The sequence below is a fragment of the Rana temporaria genome, chromosome 11 (assembly GCF_905171775.1).
Source record: "Rana temporaria chromosome 11, aRanTem1.1, whole genome shotgun sequence".
NCBI lineage: Eukaryota > Metazoa > Chordata > Amphibia > Anura > Ranidae > Rana > Rana temporaria.
In genome coordinates this window covers 7,253,204-7,274,541 of record NC_053499.1, presented here as the reverse complement: position 1 = coordinate 7,274,541, position 21,338 = coordinate 7,253,204, and the positions used below count along the sequence as shown (strand labels likewise).

Sequence of the window (21,338 nt, the reverse complement as noted above, 5' to 3'; positions counted from 1 at the left end):
TGCTCCGTTTCCGAACTCCCGCCATGCATTGCGCGCCGTGACGTCATTTTTTCGAACGGCGACGCGCGTAGCATAATTCCGTATTCCCGGACGGCTTACGCATACAACGTTATTTTTTAAATTTCGACGCGGGAACGACGGCCATACTTTATAGAGCAATACGATTGCTGTGTAAAGTTAAGGCACCAAAAAAAACGACTAACTTTGCGACGGGAAACTAGACTAGCGGCGATGTAGCGAACGCGAAAAACCGTCGGGAATCGCCGTAACTCCTAATTTGCATACCCGACGCTGGTTTACGACGCAAACTCCCCCCAGCGGCGGCCGCGGTACTGCATCCTAAGATCCGACAGTGTAAAACAATTACACCTGTCGGGTCTTATGGACATCTATGCGTAACTGATTCTATGAATCAGCCGCATAGATAGAAACAGAGATACGAGTATCAGGAGAAACGCCGTCATATCTCCACTGTGAATCTGGCCCATAGTAACTATAAAAAACGATTTAACTGTAAAATAGACAAAAACTAAATCAAAAGTTCACCACATTTTCGTCCACCGATGAAAACTATGAACGAACGAAAAACGGAACGAAAATGTGAGGCAGGGACGTTTACCCTTGTGAGCTTCTGGTTTCCATGAAGCTCCATCTGCTTCCACTCCCAGCAAGCAAGCGACTCGAGTCTGAAGCGTGCTTCCCTCAGACCACCATCCAGAGCACTGTGCAGCATTATGGCCTCCTTAGACCACCATGCAGAGCACTGTGCAGCATTACAAGCGTCCTCAAACCACCTTTCAGAGAACTGTGCAGCATTACAGGCCTCCTCCTCAGACCACCGTCCAGAGCACTGTGCAGCATTACAGCCATTGTCCAGAGCACTGTGCAGCATTACAGCCATTGTCCAGAGCACTGTGCAGCATTACAAGCCTCTTCAGCCTAATAAACCTTCCCCGGTAATCTATTTGGTAAGTTCTTCCCTTGCAGTTTACAACTTTCAATGACATCACTGCTTCTAAAGTAAGGTCCTTCATGAAAACGGAAAGAATTTATTAAAAAAAAATATATATATATATAATAAAGATCGATGATGGAGAAAAGAAGAAACCAGGGAAGGCAAATCGAATCCGATTATTCTCCAGTATTGGGGGGGAGGGGTCGCTGTGATCCGGATGAACAGATTCTGGTTCTGATTCTAGAGCCGGTCGCGTCTCAATACAAATGGTTCAGCTGCTCCGGTTCTCCTCGGATCTCCTCGGATGGATACAACCCGGGCTGAATGAGTACCGAGTACATCTCCAACTTCTGGAATTGAGGCCGGCTTGATTCAATCAGCACATAATCAGAAGCCAGAAAGCGGCGGCGGCGGCGGCAGGAAATGAGTCACCGTGGAAAGCAGTAGACTCTCCGATAATTAGGGCCCCGCAGACTCCAATCATCTTTTTTGGATTTAATCCGTCAAAGTGTTCGGAGGAAGAATCGTTCTTGTATCCAATAACAACCAAGACTCCGTTCCTTTCAGGTGTCTGAGATCCTTCACAGGACACGGAAACAAGTCATCCGTCTAACAAGGAGATTTCCTTCTTATTGACCTGATCTACAAAATCCTCTAAGGCTCCATTCACACGAATGCTTTTTTTTGTGCTTTTTGCATTTTGCAGAAATGCAAGGATTTTTTTTTAACATGGTTTCCTATGGAACATGTTCACATCAATGCTTTTTTGTGCCTCTGCGTTTTTGGAAAGGGTCAGGGACTTTTTTCCCCAGCAAAAAGCAGCGTTTTGCATGCAATAGAATTCAATGGACCTGCATCGAAAACGAATTTTGCCGCGATTTGCGTTTTGCGTTTTTTTTTCAACCTGTTCATAGCTGGTTGTTAAAGGAAATGTAAAAAAAAAAAAATTACTGGCTAAAAAAAAAAAAACGCAAATCGCAGTAAAAACGCACATCAAAAAACGCAGCAAGCAGCATTGCAAAAACGCTCAAAAGCAACATGCATAGGTGTGAATCGAGCCTAAAATCGCGGTAAAAACGCACGTCAAAAAACGCACGTCAAAAAACGCATGTCAAAAAACGCAGCAAGCACCGCAAAATGCATGGCAAAAACGCTCAAAAGCAACATGCATAGGTGTGAATTGAGCCTAAAATTGCGGTAAAAACGCACGTCAAAAAACGCAGCAAGCACCGCAAAAAGCATGGCAAAAACGCTCAAAAGCAACATGCATAGGTGTGAATCGAGCCTAAAATCGCAGTAAAAACACACGTCAAAAAACGCAGCAAGCACCGCAAAAAGCATGGCAAAAACGCTCAAAAGCAACATGCATAGGTGTGAATCGAGCCTAAAATCGCAGTAAAAACACACGTCAAAAAACGCAGCAAGCACCGCAAAAAGCATGGCAAAAACGCTCAAAAGCAACATGCATAGGTGTGAATCGAGCCTCAGGCTCGATTCACACCTATGCATGTTGCTTTTGAGCGTTTTTGCCATGCTTTTTGCAGGCGTTTGCTGCGTTTTTTGACGTGCGTTTTTACCGCGATTTTACCATGATTTGCGTTTTGAGTTTTTTTGTTTTTTTTAAGCCAGTAATTTTAAAAAAATTTACATTTCCTTTAACAACCAGCTATAAACAGGTAAAATCGCGGCAAAATCGCGGCACTTGCGTTTTGGATGCAGGTCCATTGAATTCTATTGCATGCAAAACGCTGCTTTTTGCATAAAAAAAGTCCCTGACCCTTTCAAAAAACGCAGAGGCACAAAAAAGCATTGATGTGAACGTGTTCCATAGGAAACCATGTTAAAAAATTTCCCTGCATTTCTGAAAAATGCAAAATGCACCAAAAAAAAGCATTAGTGTGAATGTAGCCTAATTTAGAGATTTTGTCCCCTGCAGTGCCTTTTTCTGCCACTAGATGTCCTCAGTCTACTGGACAGAATCATTCAACACACTTTCTCTGAACTTGCCCCCCCAGCCTGCGAATGGACAGCGAAAAAAAACGATAAAAACCGCAAAACGCAGAAAAGCACTCAAAAACAGCCAACAATGCTTAAAAACACTCAAAAACTCTGGCGCCAGCGTTTTTTTGCGTTTTTTTATCCATTGAAAAAAAAGAAAAAAAAAGGTAAAAGCTACACTCAAAAACGCTGATAAAAGCTATTGCAAAAACGCTAAAAAAACGTTGAAAGGCTCCCTGCAAAGCTACTGGCGTTTTTTTTGTATAGCTTTTATCAGCTTCAGTGTGATTGGAGCCTCACAATGGCCATTCCTGCAGGCGCTGTAGGAAATGTCTGCCATCTAGTGGAGGGAAATGAGAATGTCATCTAAGACAGTTGAAGCAAATGTAAATCCCAACTGTATGAGGTTCAATAAAGCACTGGAGGATCATTGTCCTTTTTTTTTTTATCATTTCACCTTTATTTAGCCTTTGTTATATTTTCGGTCTCACGCAGCCTCTGTCTACATGCACTACAGTAATGGTTGCATGGCATTTCTCAGGGTGGGTGTCAGTGGGAGGAATAGTGCCTCATCATTGGTGTCAATGTGAATAATAGTGCCCCATCATTGGTGTCAGTGAAAGGAATAGTGCCCCATCATTGGTGTCAGTGGGAGGAATAGTGCCCCATCATTGGCGTCAGTGGGAGGAATAGTGCCCCATCACTGGTGTCAGTGGGAGGAATAGTGCCCCATCATTGGTGTCAGTGGGAGGAATAGTGCCCCATCACTGGTGTCAGTGGGAGGAATAGTGTCCCATCATTGGTGTCAATGTGAAGAATAGTGCCTCATCATTGGTGTCAGTGAAAGGAATAGTGTGCCATCATTGGTGTCAGTGGGAGGAATAGTGTCCCATCATTGGTGTCAGGGGGAGGAATAGTGCCCCATCACTGGTGTCAGTGGGAGGAATAGTGCCCCATCATTGGTGTCAGTGGGAGGAATAGTGCCCCATCACTGGTGTCAGTGGGAGGAATAGTGTCCCATCATTGGTGTCAATGTGAAGAATAGTGCCTCATCATTGGTGTCAGTGAAAGGAATAGTGTGCCATCATTGGTGTCAGTGGGAGGAATAGTGTCCCATCATTGGTGTCAAGGGGAGGAATAGTGTCCCATCATTGGTGTCAGGGGGAGGAATAGTGCCCTATAATTGGTGTCAGTGGGAGGAATAGTGTCCCATCATTGGTGTCAGTGGGAGGAATAGTGTCCCATCATTGGTGTCAGTGGGAGGAATAGTGTCCCATCATTGGTGTCAGGGGGAGGAATAGTGTCCCATCATTGGTGTCAGGGGGAGGAATAGTGCCCTATAATTGGTGTCAGTGGGAGGAATAGTGTCCCATCATTGGTGTCAGTGGGAGGAATAGTGTCCCATCATTGGTGTCAGTGGGAGGAATAGTGCCCCATCATTGGTGTCAGTGGGAGGAATAGTGTCCCATCATTGGTGTCAGGGGGAGGAATAGTGTCCCATCATTGGTGTCAGGGGGAGGAATAGTGCCCTATAATTGGTGTCAGTGGGAGGAATAGTGTCCCATCATTGGTGTCAGTGGGAGGAATAGTGTCCCATCATTGGTGTCAGTGGGAGGAATAGTGCCCTATAATTGGTGTCAGTGGGAGGAATAGTGTCCCATCATTGGTGTCAGTGGGAGGAATAGTGTCCCATCATTGGTGTCAGGGGGAGGAATAGTGCCCCAAAGGCTGGATAAAGGAACGTAGAGGGCTGCATCCGGCCCCGGGGCCGCAGTTTGGAGACCACTGCACTAGAGACGGGTGACATCTCTTTTCTCAGAGGTGATGACATAATTGGGGCACAAAGTGTCAGCAGCCCACAGAACTGACTTTCGTTTTGTAACCACTTCCTTCCTTGTTGCCGCTATAAAGTCGCTCCCTCCCAGCGATAAGATTTCACTTCCATTGAATACAGAACTTGTTACATTTCCCAACTGTAGGACATTACAGTGGAAGGGAAGTCTGGAGGTCGGAGTGAGGTCTCTGGTGGACCCCGTTGTTTGATGTTCCGTCCTTTACACTTCGGTTTTCGTTTTTTACCTTTAACTTCCAGCCGCTCCGCATTCCAGGGCTGTCTTAATGAGAGGGCACACCTAGGCACTGCCCAGGGGCCCTAGCTGCATGGGGGGCCCCTGCACTTTCCCCAAAGCAGCTGGTCCTTGAGCCCACGATGCCCCGTAATTAGGGGCCCCATGATGGCACTGAGAGTGATAGATACACAGGGGAGGCAGTCTGCCTCCTACCTACATGATGTCTGTTTACCTGCACTGTCATCATTGTAGGGGCCCCAGAGCATTACTTTGCCCAGGGGCCCATGATGCTATTAAGACGGCCCTGCCGCATTCGTTTCATGGACAAGGAGACGACATTTATGAATTTGTCACAATATGTTGACAGTCTTCAGCGCCAGAGAACTGCAACCTCATCTCCTCCAAAATATCTGCAGAACCCGCCGGAGACTTCCCCGCCGGCAGCCAAGACGGCTCAACTTCCATTGTAAATCAACCGCTGTCAGTTCTGTTGGTGCACCACCAGGTGGCGCCAAATATCAGCTCAAATGATCAGACTGACCTCAGTATTAGATATGTAGAATGTTACGTTGTGTTATAGCGGATGGAGCTTTATCCCTCATTCACATTGCAGTGACAGGCCAATTGACAAGTAATGTGTAGAACCCATGGGGTTCTCAACCTGTGGCCCTCCAGCTGTTGCAGAACTGCAAGTCCCATGAGGCATTGCAAGCCGTCGACAGTTACAAGCATGACCCCCACAAACAGAGGCATGAAGGGACTTGTAGTTCTGCAACAGCTGGAGGGCCACCAGTTTGTGACCCCCTGGTCTACACATTACTTGTGTAGCCCAGCCCCCCCACACAGTTATAACACACCTAAGGAAAACAGTTAACCCTCTTGATCGCCCCCTAGTGTTAACCCCTTCCCTGTCAGTATCATTAGTACAGTGGCAGTGCTTTTTTTTAGCAGTGGAACCTCGGATCACGAGTATAATCCGTTCCAGGAGAATGCTCGTAATCCAAAGCACTTGCATATCAAAGCGAGTTTCCCCATTGAAGTCAATGGAAACGAAAATAATTTGTTCCGCATTGACTTCAATGGCATGCAATACCGCATGTGGCCAGAGGTGGGGGGAGCCTCAGTAATACACGGAAAGGCCCGGGGACAGCTCTGCTGAACTCGTAAAACCTCGGGAACTGAGTATTTTCGAGTATTTCAGAACGACTCCGGCGCCCCCCCCCCCACACCTCAGGCCAAATGCGGTACTGCACACCGCTGTGGTTTGAATTCTGCTCGTTTTACAAGGCAACACTCGCAAACCGAGTCAGGATAAAAAAAGGCTTGTATTGCGAAACGCTCGTTAACCGCGTTACTCGCAATCCGAGGTTTCACTGTATCAATATGCCTCAATGGGTGAGTGTCAGTCTAAAGAAGTGGGCATTCCAATGGCATGCAATACCGCATGTGGCCAGAGGTTGGGGGGGGCGTCGGGAAAGCCTCGGAAAACACACAGAAAGGCACAAGGACTGCTCGGCAAACCTCCAAAAGGCTCAGGAACTGAGTATTTCTGAGTCTTTTATGAGCATTTCCGAAGTGCTCTGGTGCCCCCCCCCCACCTCAGGCCCAGCGCGGTACTGCACACCACTTCGGTTTGAATCCTGTTTGTTTTTGTGAGTCAGGATTTTTAAAACTAAAGCGCTCACATTGCAAAAAGCTTGTTAACTGCGTTACTCGCAATCCGAGGTTCCACTGTACACTGGTCCCCAAAAAGTGTCACTCGGGGTCAGACTTGTCTGCCGCAATGTCGCAGTCCCGCAAAAAAAAAAACGCAGATTGCCGCCATTACCAGTAAAAACGTAAAAACATAAAAAAAAAGTCCATAAATCCATTGTGTGTAGACGCCATAACTTTTGTGCAAACCAATCATCATACGGTTATTGCGATGCTTTTTTTTTTTTTTTTTTTTACCAAAAATATGTAGAGAAATAATATATCGGCCTAAACTGATCAATACATTTTTTTTTGGGGGGGGGGGGAATTTATTATAGCAGAAAGTAAAAAATATTATTTTTTCTTTTTTTTTAATTGTCTGTCTTTTTTTTGTTTATAGCGCAACAAATAAAAACCGCAGCGGCGATCAAATACCACCAAAAGAAAGCTCCATTTGTGGGGAAAAAAGGACGCCAATTTTGTTTGGGAGCCACGTCGCACGACCGCGCAATTGTCAGTTAAAGCGACGCAGTGCCGGATCACAAAAAATGGCCTGGTCATTAAGTGTGTGTGTGTTTAAATCATTCCAGGGCTGAAGTAGTTAAAGAATCATTTAAAGTTACAGTTTTATTTATAGATAAATGGTGCCCCAAAAAAATAAAAAAATATATATAAATATTGGGGTAGATCCACGTACCTCTGCTGCGTCCGGCGCAGATGTGAGATACGCTACGCCGCTGTAACTTGCCTGGCTTTGTTTTGAATCTTCAATGAATTTGCGCCGTAAGTTACGGCGGCGTAGTGTATCTCTCGCAGCGGATTTCAAATGCGGCGGCTAGGGGGCATGTTTCATTTAAATGAAGCGCGTCCCCGCGCCAAATGAACTGCGCATGCGCCGTCCCTAAAATTTCCTGACGCGCATTGCGCTAAATGACGTCGCAAGGACGTCATTGTTTTCAACGTGAACGTAAATGGCGTCCAGACCCATTCACGGACGACTTACGCAAACGACGTAAAATTTTCAAAATTAGACGCGGGAACGACAGCCATACTTAACATTGAGTACGCGCCTACGTTCGTGGATCATCGGAAATGGCTAATTTGCATACACGACGCAGATTACGACGTGAACGCCACCCAGCGGACGCCGAAAAAATGCATCTAAGATCCGACGGCGTACGAAGCCGTACGCCTGTCGGATCTAACACAGATGCCGTCGTATCTTGTTTTGGGGATACCAAAACAAAGATACGACGCGCAAAATTTGAAATTACGTGGCGTATCAAGAGATACGTCGCGTAATTTCTTTGAGGATCTGCCCCATTGTGTCCCTTTAATGGTCGGGCTCCAGAAATTTCCAGCAGGTCAGCCCCTGATAGTGACGCCTTTACATCCAATAATTACCCCCCCCCCCCCCCCCACTAATCTGATGAGGAGTTGGTGATCTCTTATAAGTGATCCCTTTACATTCTGGAGGAAACACCATCCAGTCCTCACTGAGAGTCTAATTATAATTCTGAGAAATTAAAGTTATACATCCCTCAGCGACAGCGACAGCGACCCAACCCCCGACCAGCTGGTGACAGGACTGAGTCCCCGGCGATCTGAGGGGTGAAGGGCGATCACTCAGATCTGGTCTGATATTCTTCACAAGATCCAGGTTGGTACAAAAGTATTTATTATGTCATTAAGAATAATAATTATTTTTATATATAATAATAATTATTATTATCATTTTTATAATATTATTGTTGTTGTGCCATGTGAGAATTATAGCGGATCTATTATTATATATTTTTATTAAGAATAAAGAATTAAGAATAATAATTATTTTTATATATAATAATAATAATAAGTATTATTATTATTATCATTTTTATAATATTTATTATTATTATTATTATTATTATTATTATCATTTTTATAATACTATTGTTGTTGTACCATGTGAGAAATAAAGTGGGCCTATTATTATATCTATATCTCTCTCTCTCTATATATATATATATATATCTTGATATCTCTCTCTCTCTCTCTCTCTCTCTCTCTATATATATATATATATATATATATATATATCTCTCTCTCTATATATATATATATCTTGATATCTCTCTCTCTCTCTCTATATATATATATCTTGATCTCTCTCTCTCTCTCTCTCTATATATATATATCTTGATATCTCTCTCTCTATATATATATCTTGATATCTCTCTCTCTCTATATATATATATCTTGATATCTCTCTCTCTCTCTATATATATATATATATATCTTGATATCTCTCTCTCTATATATATATATATCTTGATATCTCTCTCTCTATATATATATATATCTTGATATCTCTCTCTCTCTCTCTATATATATATATATCTTGATATCTCTCTCTCTCTATATATATATATCTTGATATCTCTCTCTCTCTCTCTATATATATATATATCTTGATATCTCTCTCTCTCTATATATATATATCTTGATATCTCTCTCTCTATATATATATATATCTTGATATCTCTCTCTATATATATATATATCTTGATATCTCTCTCTCTCTCTCTCTCTCTCTATATATATATCTTGATATCTCTCTCTCTCTCTATATATATATATCTTGATATCTCTCTCTCTCTATATATATATATATATCTTGATATCTCTCTCTCTATATATATATATCTTGATATCTCTCTCTCTATATATATATATATATATATCGTGATATCTCTCTCTCTATATATATATATCTTGATATCTCTCTCTCTCTTTATATGTATATATATATCGTGATATCTCTCTCTCTATATATATATATCGTGATATCTCTCTCTCTATATATATATATCTTGATATCTCTCTCTCTCTTTATATGTATATATATATATATTTTTATATATAAAAATATATAATGTTTGGGGGTTCTAGTAAAAAATATTAATTTAAACGTGTAACAAAAAGTGGCAGAAAGATCCGGGTCTTTGAGTCTCGGAGTCTCGGAGTGTCGGAGTCTCGGAGTCCTCGGATGTGCGGAACGTTGTGGAAGAATCCAGAAACGCTCCTCGGTGACAGCGGCCGGCACAGCGGGTCCCCCGGGGACGATTATAGAAGAGAATTTGCTGTCACTGCGATTCCTCGGCACAGATGTCTGTGAAATGGTTTTGCGTTTTGCGATGTGCGGGAAAGATTGATGTCCCGGCTCCGCGACACCTGGAGGGAAATAAATAACCGGGGGGGGGGGGGGGAATAGTTTTTGTCCGATGGAGGAGGAAACGCGGCGTAACATGGGTGACGCCACAAAAACAGGGATATGTAAAGTTTTTTGGCCGCGTTTCCAGTGTATCTTTATTTCACTTTTATTACAAGAATATTTTACCTTTTCCAAAAATGCAAAACATGGACCCACATGAGCGCACAATGAAAAAACAAAACATGAAAATATATTAAATATAATAAAATAAAATTAATAAAAAAAAAATATATATTATTTTTATTATTTTTTTTTCTATCCTGTTGATGAGCAGATATACTGCTACAGGGCGGTACGCTGACACCTTAAGAGTTCCCTTCGCCGGGACTAAGGGGCCAAGTCCAACCCCTGAAAAACAACCCCCCACACCATAATCCCCCCTCCCCCCACACCATAACCCCCCCTCCCCCCACCAAATGATTTGGACCAGTGCACAAAGCAAGGTCCATAAAGACATGGATGAGTGAGTTTGGGGTAGAGGAAGTTGACTGGCCTGCACAGAGTCCTGACCTCAACCTGATAGAACACCTATGGGATGAATTAGAGCGGAGACTGCGATGCCAGGCCTTCTCATCCAACATCAGTGCCTGACCTCACAAATACACTTCTGGAAGAATGGTCAAACATTCCCATAGACACCCTCCTAAACCTTGTGGACGGCCTTCCCAGAAGAGTTGAAGCTGTTATAGCTGCAAAGGGCGGAGCCAACTCAATATTGAACCCTACGGACTAAGACTGGGATGTTTTTTTTTAATGTTCATGTGTAAAGGCAGGCGTCCCAATACTTTTGGTAATGTCGTGTATTTTCCAGCCCGGTGTTGACACATAAAGGAAAATGATATCCAATTCCATCCAATGGATCCAACAGATGGAGAGATTTCCTTCCACAAACGTGTCCAAATCCGCAGATCTGCAGAGGAAACAACCAATCCGGGGGAAGTCAAAATTTCCAACATAGCGGGCGTGTTCTGCACACTAATACCACTAGAGGGCACTGCAATCAGCTATTAAGCCACACTGAAATGGCTAACAACATAGAAAAGGTTATTACACTTTTTTTTTTTTTTAACCACTTCAGCCCCGGACCATTTCGCTGGCCAAATACCGGGCAACTTTTTGCGATTTGGCACTGCCTCCCCCCATGCAATTTTTCTCTCACATTACACAGAACCCCCTCCCTCATGCTACCCCTATTATCACACTGGACCCCCCTTCCATCATACTACCCCCATCATTACACAGGACCCTCTCCCCCATACTACCCCCATCATTACACAGGACCCTCTCCCCCATACTACCCCCATCATTACACAGGACCCTCTCCCCCATACTACCCTCATCATTACACAGGACCCTCTCCCCCATACTACCCTCATCATTACACAGAACCCTCTCCCCCATACTACCCCCATCATTACACAGGACCCCCTCCCTCATGCTACCCCTATTATCACACTGGACCCCCCTTCCATCATACTACCCCCATCATTACACAGGACCCTCTCCCCCATACTACCCCCATCATTACACAGGACCCTCTCCCCCATACTACCCCCATCATTACACAGGACCCTCTCCCCCATACTACCCCCATCATTACACAGGACCCTCTCCCCCATACTACCCCCATCATTACACAGGACCCCCTCCCTCATGCTACCCCTATTATCACACTGGACCCCCCTTCCATCATACTACCCCCATCATTACACAGGACCCTCTCCCCCATACTACCCCCATCATTACACAGGACCCTCTCCCCCATACTACCCCCATCATTACACAGGACCCTCTCCCCCATACTACCCTCATCATTACACAGGACCCTCTCCCCCATACTACCCCCATCATTACACAGGACCCTCTCCCCCATACTACCCCCATCATTACACAGGACCCTCTCCCCCATACTACCCCCATCATTACACAGGACCCTCTCCCCCATACTACCCCCATCATTACACAGGACCCTCTCCCCCATACTACCCCCATCATTACACAGGACCCTCTCCCCCATACTACCCCCATCATTACACAGGACCCTCTCCCCCATACTACCCTCATCATTACACAGAACCCTCTCCCCCATCATTACACAGGACCCTCTCCCCCATACTACCCTCATCATTACACAGGACCCTCTCCCCCATACTACCCTCATCATTACACAGAACCCCTCTCCCCCATACTACCCTCATCATTACACAGGACCCTCTCCCCCATACTACCCTCATCATTACACAGGACCCTCTCCATACTACCCCCATCATTACACAGGACCCTCTCCCCCATACTACCCTCATCATTACACAGGACCCTCTCCCCCATACTACCCTCATCATTACACAGGACCCTCTCCCCCATACTACCCTCATCATTACACAGGACCCTCTCCCCCATACTACCCTCATCATTACACAGAACCCTCTCCCCCATACTACCCCCATCATTACACAGGACCCTCTCCCCCATACTACCCCCATCATTACACAGGACCCTCTCCATACTACCCTCATCATTACACAGGACCCTCTCCCCCATACTACCCTCATCATTACACAGGACCCTCTCCCCCATACTACCCTCATCATTACACAGGACCCTCTCCCCCATACTACCCCCATCATTACACAGGACCCTCTCCATACTACCCCCATCATTACACAGGACCCTCTCCCCCATACTACCCCCATCATTACACAGGACCCTCTCCCCCATACTACCCTCATCATTACACAGGACCCTCTCCCCCATACTACCCTCATCATTACACAGGACCCTCTCCCATACCTCCCAACCGACCCGGATTTTGCGGGAATGTCCTGCGTTTGGCGATAAACTCTGATGTAAAGGGGAATACTGTGGACCATGTTATAAGGGGGAATTCTGCAGACTCTGGTGTAAAGGGGAACTCTAATGTAAGGTAGTCTCTGGCCACCAGAGCCCCCCCCCCTTACATCAAAGTCTGCAGCATTCCTCTTTACATCAGAGTTCCCCTTTACATCGGGGGTCCGCAGAGTTTCCTCTTTGCACTGTAAGGGGAAAATCTACAGACTCTGATACAAAGGGGAACTCTGAAAACTCTGATGTGGGGGCGACTCTGCTCACCCCAGACCACCTTCCACAGAGTGAATACTCAAAGGCAAGCTTAAAAAGAAAATTGCACAGTAAACGTGGTAAGTGCTGAGGTCTGCAGCCTGAGGGGTGAGGATAGCCCCATGTAGGGGGGGAGGCTTGAGGATAGCCCTGTGTAGTGGGAGGGTTGAGGATAGCCCCGTGTAGGGGGGGGGGGTGCGGATAGCCCCATGTAGGGGGAGGGTTGAGGATAGCCCCATGTAGGGGGAGGGTTGAGGATAGCCCCGTGTAGGGGGAGGGTTGAGAATTGCCCCTTGTAGAGTAGAGAGTTGAGGATAGCCACGTGTAGGGTGAGGGTTGAGGATAGCCCCATGTAGGGGGGGGGGGGTTGAGGATAGCCCCATGTAGGGGGGATGGTTGAGGATAGTCCCGTGTAGGGGGAGGGTTGAGGATAGCCCCGTGTAGGGGGGAGGGTTGAGAATTGCCCCTTGTAGAGTAGAGAGTTGAGGATAGCCACTTGTAGGGGGGAGGGTTGAGGATAGCCCCATGTAGGGGGAGGGGGTGAGGATAGCCCCATGTAGGGGAGGGGGGTGAGGATAGCCCCATGTAGGGGAGGGGGTGAGGATAGCCCCATGTAGGGGGGGGGGGGTGAGGATAGCCCCATGTAGGGGAGGGGTGAGGATAGCCCCATGTAGGGGAGGGGGTGAGGATAGCCCCATGTAGGGGGGGGGTGAGGATAGTCCCATGTAGGGGGGGGGTGAGGATAGCTCCATGTAGGGGGAGAGTTGAGGATAGCCCCATGTAGGGGGGGTTGAGGATAGCCCCACGTAGGGGGGGGGGGGGGATAGCCCCATGTAGGGGGGGGGGGGGTGAGGATAGCCCCATGTAGGGGGGGGTGAGGATAGCCCCATGTAGGGGGGGTGAGGATAGCCCCATGTAGGGGGGGAGGTAAGGATAGCCCCATGTAGGGGGGGGAGGTGAGGATAGCCCCATGTAGGGGGAGGTGAGGATAGCCCCATGTAGGGGGGGAGGTGAGGATAGCCCCATGTAGGGGGAGGTGAGGATAGCCCCATGTAGGGGGGGGTGAGGATAGCCCCATGTAGGAGGGGGGTGAGGATAGCCCCATGTAGGGGGGGGTGAGGATAGCCCCATGTAGGGGGGGGTGAGGATAGCCCCATGTAGGGGGGGTGAGGATAGCCCCATGTAGGGGGGGGGGTGAGGATAGCCCCATGTAGGGGGGGGTGAGGATAGCCCCATGTAAGGTATTGTAGAAGGGACAGCACAGAGAGGTGACATATTATCCCTGAGATGTGACGCTTGTATCTTCCGTCACTCCGGGTCATATTTTACCTTTTATGGTTCCAGGTGAGAGCTCCTCCCCCCCGGTCACCTGACACCTCCCCCTGTCACCTTTGTCACATACACCGGCGGCTCCTCAGATCCTTTTACGGTGAAAACACACGAGAGAGAGAAATCCGTTATTCATTAATGAGCAGAACTCAGACCTCCAAACACGACGTCTATAAATATACCAACCCATCCCCCGCACACCGCGCCACCGCCGCGTCCCGCATCCAACTCCAAGAGACACGTTATCGGCCAATCAGGACCCAGCAAACCGTCACCAATATTATTCAGGGGATCGCTGGGAGCCGGTGAGTCCGAAGTTACAGAAATGGGAAATGAACGTTCGCCGGTATCAATTATTTATTACAAAATGTCTAAAGTGCCGAAACACAAAACTGAGGGGGCGTCTTTATAAAGATCCGTCCAATCCGCATGAGAATTCCTTCTGTGTGAAGGAGGCGAAAATCAATCTCCGCAAAACAAATGTGTGACTCAGGAAAATACCACATTATGTCCACTAGAGGGCGATGGCTACCTGAGGGAATAAGTCTGTGCTCCTCTGCGCCATCTAGTGGCCACAAGGTGGTACTTCACACATTCCCAATCTGCAGAGAATACAGCCCAGGAGCATCGATTTTTACCCCATTCATGAATTCTAATCTATTCTATTCTAATCTGTTCTATTCTTCTATCCAAAATTTCAAAGGCAGTTATATTCTGTTGTATTCTATTCTATTGTTTTTTTCTATTTTGTTCAATTCTTTTCTATTCTAATCTATTCTATTCGAATTTCGGAAGACGATTATATTCTTTCTATTTTATTTTGTTTTATTCTATTGTGTTTTTTCTATCCTATTCTTTTCACTTCTATTTTATTCTCTTATTTCCTATTCTAGTCTTTTCTATTCTATTCAATTATAGTCTATTGTTTTGCTTTTCTATTCTAATCTGTTCTATTCAAAAATTGAAAGACAGTTATATTCTATCTATTTTATTTTGTTCTATTCTTTTGTCTTTTCTTCGATTCTTCTCTATTTTATTCAGATCTATTCCCTTATTTCCTATTTTATTTTTAGTCTATTCTTTTATTTTCTATTCTGTTCGCTTTTACGCTATTCTTTTCTATTCTATTTTTTTTTTTTTACTTTTATTTTCGGATTATAGTTTATTATATACTTTTCTTTTCCATTTTATTTTGTTTTTCTCTATACTATTGTTTTCTGTTTTACTCTATTCTTTTCTTTTTTATTCTTTTCTATTCTATTATTTTCTATTCCTTTCTTTTATATTCTATTCTATTCTTTTATATTCCTTTTTGTTTATATTCTATTCTATTCTTTTCTGTTTTAGTCTACTCTTTTCTATTCTATTTATTTTTTTACTTTTATTTTCGGATTATATTTTATTATATACTTTTCTTTTCTTTTCCATTTTATTTTGTTTTACTCTATTCTATTCTTTTCTGTGTTACTCTATTCTTTTCTTTATTTTTCTTTTCCAGAGCTTTTTTTCTTAGAAAATAGGGGCAGGAACACAACCACAACCCCGTTCAGATTTCAAAAACAGTAGAAGGGTCTTAAAGGGGCAGTAAATACCAGAATTGCATTACATACAGAGTGCAGAGTTCAGGGGGGGGGGGGTGGTTACACACAGAGTGCAGAGCTGTCACTTGTAAACACAGAAACCGGACTTCTGTGTTTACAAGTGATTGTGGTGAGCGGGCACCAAAGGGTCTGAGCCAGAGGTGGTGGAACTGAGTTCCCCCAAGTTCCCCCTGAAAAAAAGCCCTGTTCTTTTCTATTCTATTCTTTTATACCCCTTTCTTTTATATTCTATTCTATTCTTTTTACATTCCTTTCTTTTATATTCTATATATATTTTATAGTCTATTCTTTTTTATTATTTTCTATTCTATTCTTTTATATTCCTTTCTTTTATATTCTATTCTATTTTTTTACATTCCTTTCTTTTATATTCTATTATTTTCTGTTTTAGTCTATTCTTTTTTATTATTTTCTATTCTTTTCTTTTATATTCATTTCTTTTATATTCCTTTCTTTTATATTCCTTTCTTTTATATTCTATTCTTGTTTTTTTGTTTTGTTTTTTCAATTTAAATTTGATTTGAATTAGCATTTGAGCAGAATTTAATTTAATTATTTCGGATTCATTTAAATTTGTCACTATTGTAATTTGAAAATTCGGATACATCCAAATTCCTGAATAAGAAAAAAATCCGTCCAAATTTTTGATTGGTAATGAAATTTCCCGCACACGTCTGCTGGCTTTACCGTTTCCCAAACTCTTCCATTCACGTCAAAGCCAACCGGCCGCAAACGCCCCACGAATGCCCCCCATGGCGTTTTTATTTTGCTCGTTTTTTTTTTTTAAGCCTGAGGCTCTAATTGGCTTCAAAAAGGGTGGGGGGCTTGGGGCACAGAGCCCACCCAGTTGTGAGACATTAGCCAATTAATATTCGCCGATGTATTCCTGCTTCTCCTCCAGGCCAATCAGGAAGTGTGTCCTGCGACCCGATTGGCTGGGAGTCCTAAGACCTGATTGGCTGGGGGGGAGAAGCAATCGCTGAGACTCGGGAGGAGATCCAGGGGGGGAAGCAGCTGAAGCCGCAACCTGGATGGGGTAAGTGCGGGGATGGTGGGGGGCCTGAGTGAAGCAATGATCAAGCGAGCGACGGGACGGGGGGGTTCAGGCTCGCTGGGGGGCACGAGCCCCCCCATGAAAATTAAGCACCAGCCACCACTGTTCCTATGTTTCCTAAACTGCTTGGCAAGGAACCCCAAAACTGGCGGCGATATCTGTAGTAAGGGTGCCTAGCTGGTCCAAGTAAAAATATCCGTACTGGGGATTTCTTATATAGTTATTCTGTTGCATCTGCTGGAGTGTATTAGAGTGTAATACCTCTGTCAGCCTGAAGAGGTCACTGCTGCCATTGCCAATCATACATCTCAATATTCATCAACCTCAGAAATCCCAAAGAATGATCTCTATCATTGTATTTATGAATGTATTCTCCTGGCAAAATCAATATTCTGATACTTGAATTCAATTCTAAAGGAGGGGGGGGGGGTATGATCTCCATGTATAAATATATAAGGGGGGGGTGGTATGATCTCCATGTATAAATATATAAGGGGGGATATGATCTCCATGTATAAATATATAAGGGGGGATATGATCTCCATGTATAAATATATAAGGGGGGGGGATATGATCTCCATGTATAAATATATAAGGGGGGGGATATGATCTCCATGTATAAATATATAAGGGGGGATATGATCTCCATGTATAAATACATAAGGGGGGATATGATCTCCATGTATAAATATATAAGGGGGGATATGATCTCCATGTATAAATATATAAGGGGGGGTATGATCTCCATGTATAAATATATAAGGGGGGGGATATGATCTCCATGTACAAATATATAAGGGGGGATATGATCTCCATGTATAAATATATAAGGGGGGATATGATCTCCATGTATAAATATATAAGGGGGGATATGCTCTCCATGTATAAATATATAAGGGGGGATATGATCTCCATGTATAAATATATAAGGGGGGGGATATGCTCTCCATGTATAAATATATAAGGGGGGGATATGATCTCCATGTATAAATATATAAGGGGGGGATATGATCTCCATGTATAAACATATAAGGGGGGGATATGATCTCCATGTATAAATATATAAGGGGGGGATATGATCTCCATGTATAAACATATAAGGGGGGGATATGATCTCCATGTATAAATATATAAGGGGGTGATATGATCTCCATGTATAAATATATAAGGGGGGATATGATCTCCATGTATAAATATATAAGGGGGTGATATGATCTCCATGTATAAATATATAAGGGGTCCATATAATGAACTTGGTGTTGAGTTATTCACTTTACGGTCAACACTGAGGACAAGGGGGCACTCTTTACGTCTAGAGGAAAAGAGATTTCATCTCCAAATACGGAAAGGTTTCTTCACAGTAAGAGCTGTGAAAATGTGGAACAGACTCCCTCCAGAGGTGGTTCTGACCAGATCAGTAGATTGTGGCACTGATGGGGACAGATAAGGCGGCACTAATGGGTGGCACTGATGGGTGTTACTGATAGGTACCACTGATGGCACTGATGGGCACTGGTAGGTGGCACTTATTGGCATTTATAAATATATAAGGGGGTGATATGATCTCCATGTATAATATATAAGGGGGGGATATGCTCTCCATGTATAAATATATAAGGGGGGATATGATCTCCATGTATAATATATAAGGGGGGATATGATCTCCATGTATAAATATATAAGGGGGGATATGATCTCCATGTATAAATATATAAGGGGGTGATATGATCTCCATGTATAATATATAAGGGGGGGATATGCTCTCCATGTATAAATATATAAGGGGGGATATGATCTCCATGTATAATATATAAGGGGGGATATGATCTCCATGTATAAATATATAAGGGGGGATATGATCTCCATGTATAAATATATAAGGGGGTGATATGATCTCCATGTATAATATATAAGGGGGTGATATGATCTCCATGTATAAATATATAAGGGGGGATATGATCTCCATGTATAAATATATAAGGGGGGATATGATCTCCATGTATAAATATATAAGGGGGTGATATGATCTCCATGTATAATATATAAGGGGGGGATATGCTCTCCATGTATAAATATATAAGGGGGGATATGCTCTCCATGTATAAATATATAAGGGGGGATATGATCTCCATGTATAATATATAAGGGGGGATATGATCTCCATGTATAAATATATAAGGGGGGATATGATCTCCATGTATAATATATAAGGGGGGATATGATCTCCATGTATAAATATATAAGGGGGGGATATGATCTCCATGTATAAATACATAAGGGGGGATATGATCTCCATGTATAAATATATAAGGGGGGATATGATCTCATGTATAAATATATAAGGGGGTGATATGATCTCCATGTATAATATATAAGGGGGGGATATGCTCTCCATGTATAAATATATAAGGGGGGATATGCTCTCCATGTATAAATATATAAGGGGGGATATGATCTCCATGTATAATATATAAGGGGGTGATATGATCTCCATGTATAAATATATAAGGGGGGATATGATCTCCATGTATAATATATAAGGGGGGATATGATCTCCATGTATAAATATATAAGGGGGGATATGATCTCCATGTATAAATATATAAGGGGGGATATGATCTCCATGTATAAATATATAAGGTGGGATATGATCTCCATGTATAAATACATAAGGGGGATATGATCTCCATGTATAAATATATAAGGGGGGATATGATCTCCATGTATAAATATATAAGGGGGGATATGATCTCCATGTATAAATATATAAGGGGGTGATATGATCTCCATGTATAATATATAAGGGGGTGATATGATCTCCATGTATAAATATATAAGGGGGGATATGCTCTCCATGTATAAATATATAAGGGGGGATATGATCTCCATGTATAATATATAAGGGGGGATATGATCTCCATGTATAAATATATAAGGGGGGATATGATCTCCATGTATAATATATAAGGGGGGATATGATCTCCATGTATAAATATATAAGGGGGGATATGATCTCCATGTATAAATATATAAGGGGGGTATTATCTCCATTTATAAATATATAAGGGGGTGATATGATCTCCATGTATAATATATAAGGGGGGGATATGCTCTCCATGTATAAATATATAAGGGGGGATATGATCTCCATGTATAAATATATAAGGGGGGGATATGATCTCCATGTATAAATATATAAGGGGGGGATATGATCTCCATGTATAAATATATAAGGGGGTGATATGATCTCCATGTATAAATATATAAGGGGGGGATATGATCTCCATGTATAAATATATAAGGGTTCCATACAGTGAACTTGGTGTTGAGTTATTCACTTTACGGTCAACACTGAGGGGATATGCTCTCCATGTATAAATATATAAGGGGGGATATGATCTCCATGTATAAATATATAAGGGGGTGATATGATCTCCATGTATAATATATAAGGGGGGGATATGCTCTCCATGTATAAATATATAAGGGGGGATATGCTCTCCATGTATAAATATATAAGGGGGGATATGATCTCCATGTATAATATATAAGGGGGGATATGATCTCCATGTATAAATATATAAGGGGGGATATGATCTCCATGTATAATATATAAGGGGGGATATGATCTCCATGTATAAATATATAAGGGGGGGATATGATCTCCATGTATAAATATATAAGGGGGGATATGATCTCCATGTATAAATATATAAGGGGGGATATGATCTCCATGTATAAATATATAAGGGGGGATATGATCTCCATGTATAAATATATAAGGGGGGATATGATCTCCATGTATAAATATATAAGGGGGGGGGGTATGATCTCCATGTATAAATATATAAGGGGGGGATATGATCTCCATGTATAAATATATAAGGTGGGATATGATCTCCATGTATAAATATATAAGGGGGGATATGATCTCCATGTACAAATATATAAGGGGGGGATATGATCTCCATGTACAAATATATAAGGGGGGATATGATCTCCATGTATAAATATATAAGGGGGGGATATGATCTCCATGTACAAATATATAAGGGGGGATATGATCTCCATGTATAACTATATAAGGGGGGATATGATCTCCATGTATAAATATATAAGGGGGGATATGCTCTCCATGTATAAATATATAAGGGGGCATATGATCTCCATGTATAAATATATAAGGGGGGGATATGATCTCCATGTATAAATATATAAGGGGGGGATATGATCTCCATGTATAAATATATAAGGGGGTGATATGATCTCCATGTATAAATATATAAGGGGG

At 43.1% G+C, this 21,338-nt stretch overlaps 1 protein-coding gene across 1 annotated transcript in view; it reads left to right on the top strand.

Moving 5' to 3' along the window:
- Nucleotides 1-8,314: 8,314 nt before the first annotated feature.
- LOC120916987 (F-actin-monooxygenase MICAL2-like) overlaps nt 8,315-21,338 on the top strand; it is a 300,525-nt gene continuing 287,501 nt past the window's right edge. Inside the window, exon 1 of the mRNA XM_040327945.1 lies at nt 8,315-8,374. The gene's annotated coding sequence lies outside the window, so the exon portion shown is untranslated. The remainder of the gene's footprint in view (nt 8,375-21,338) is intronic.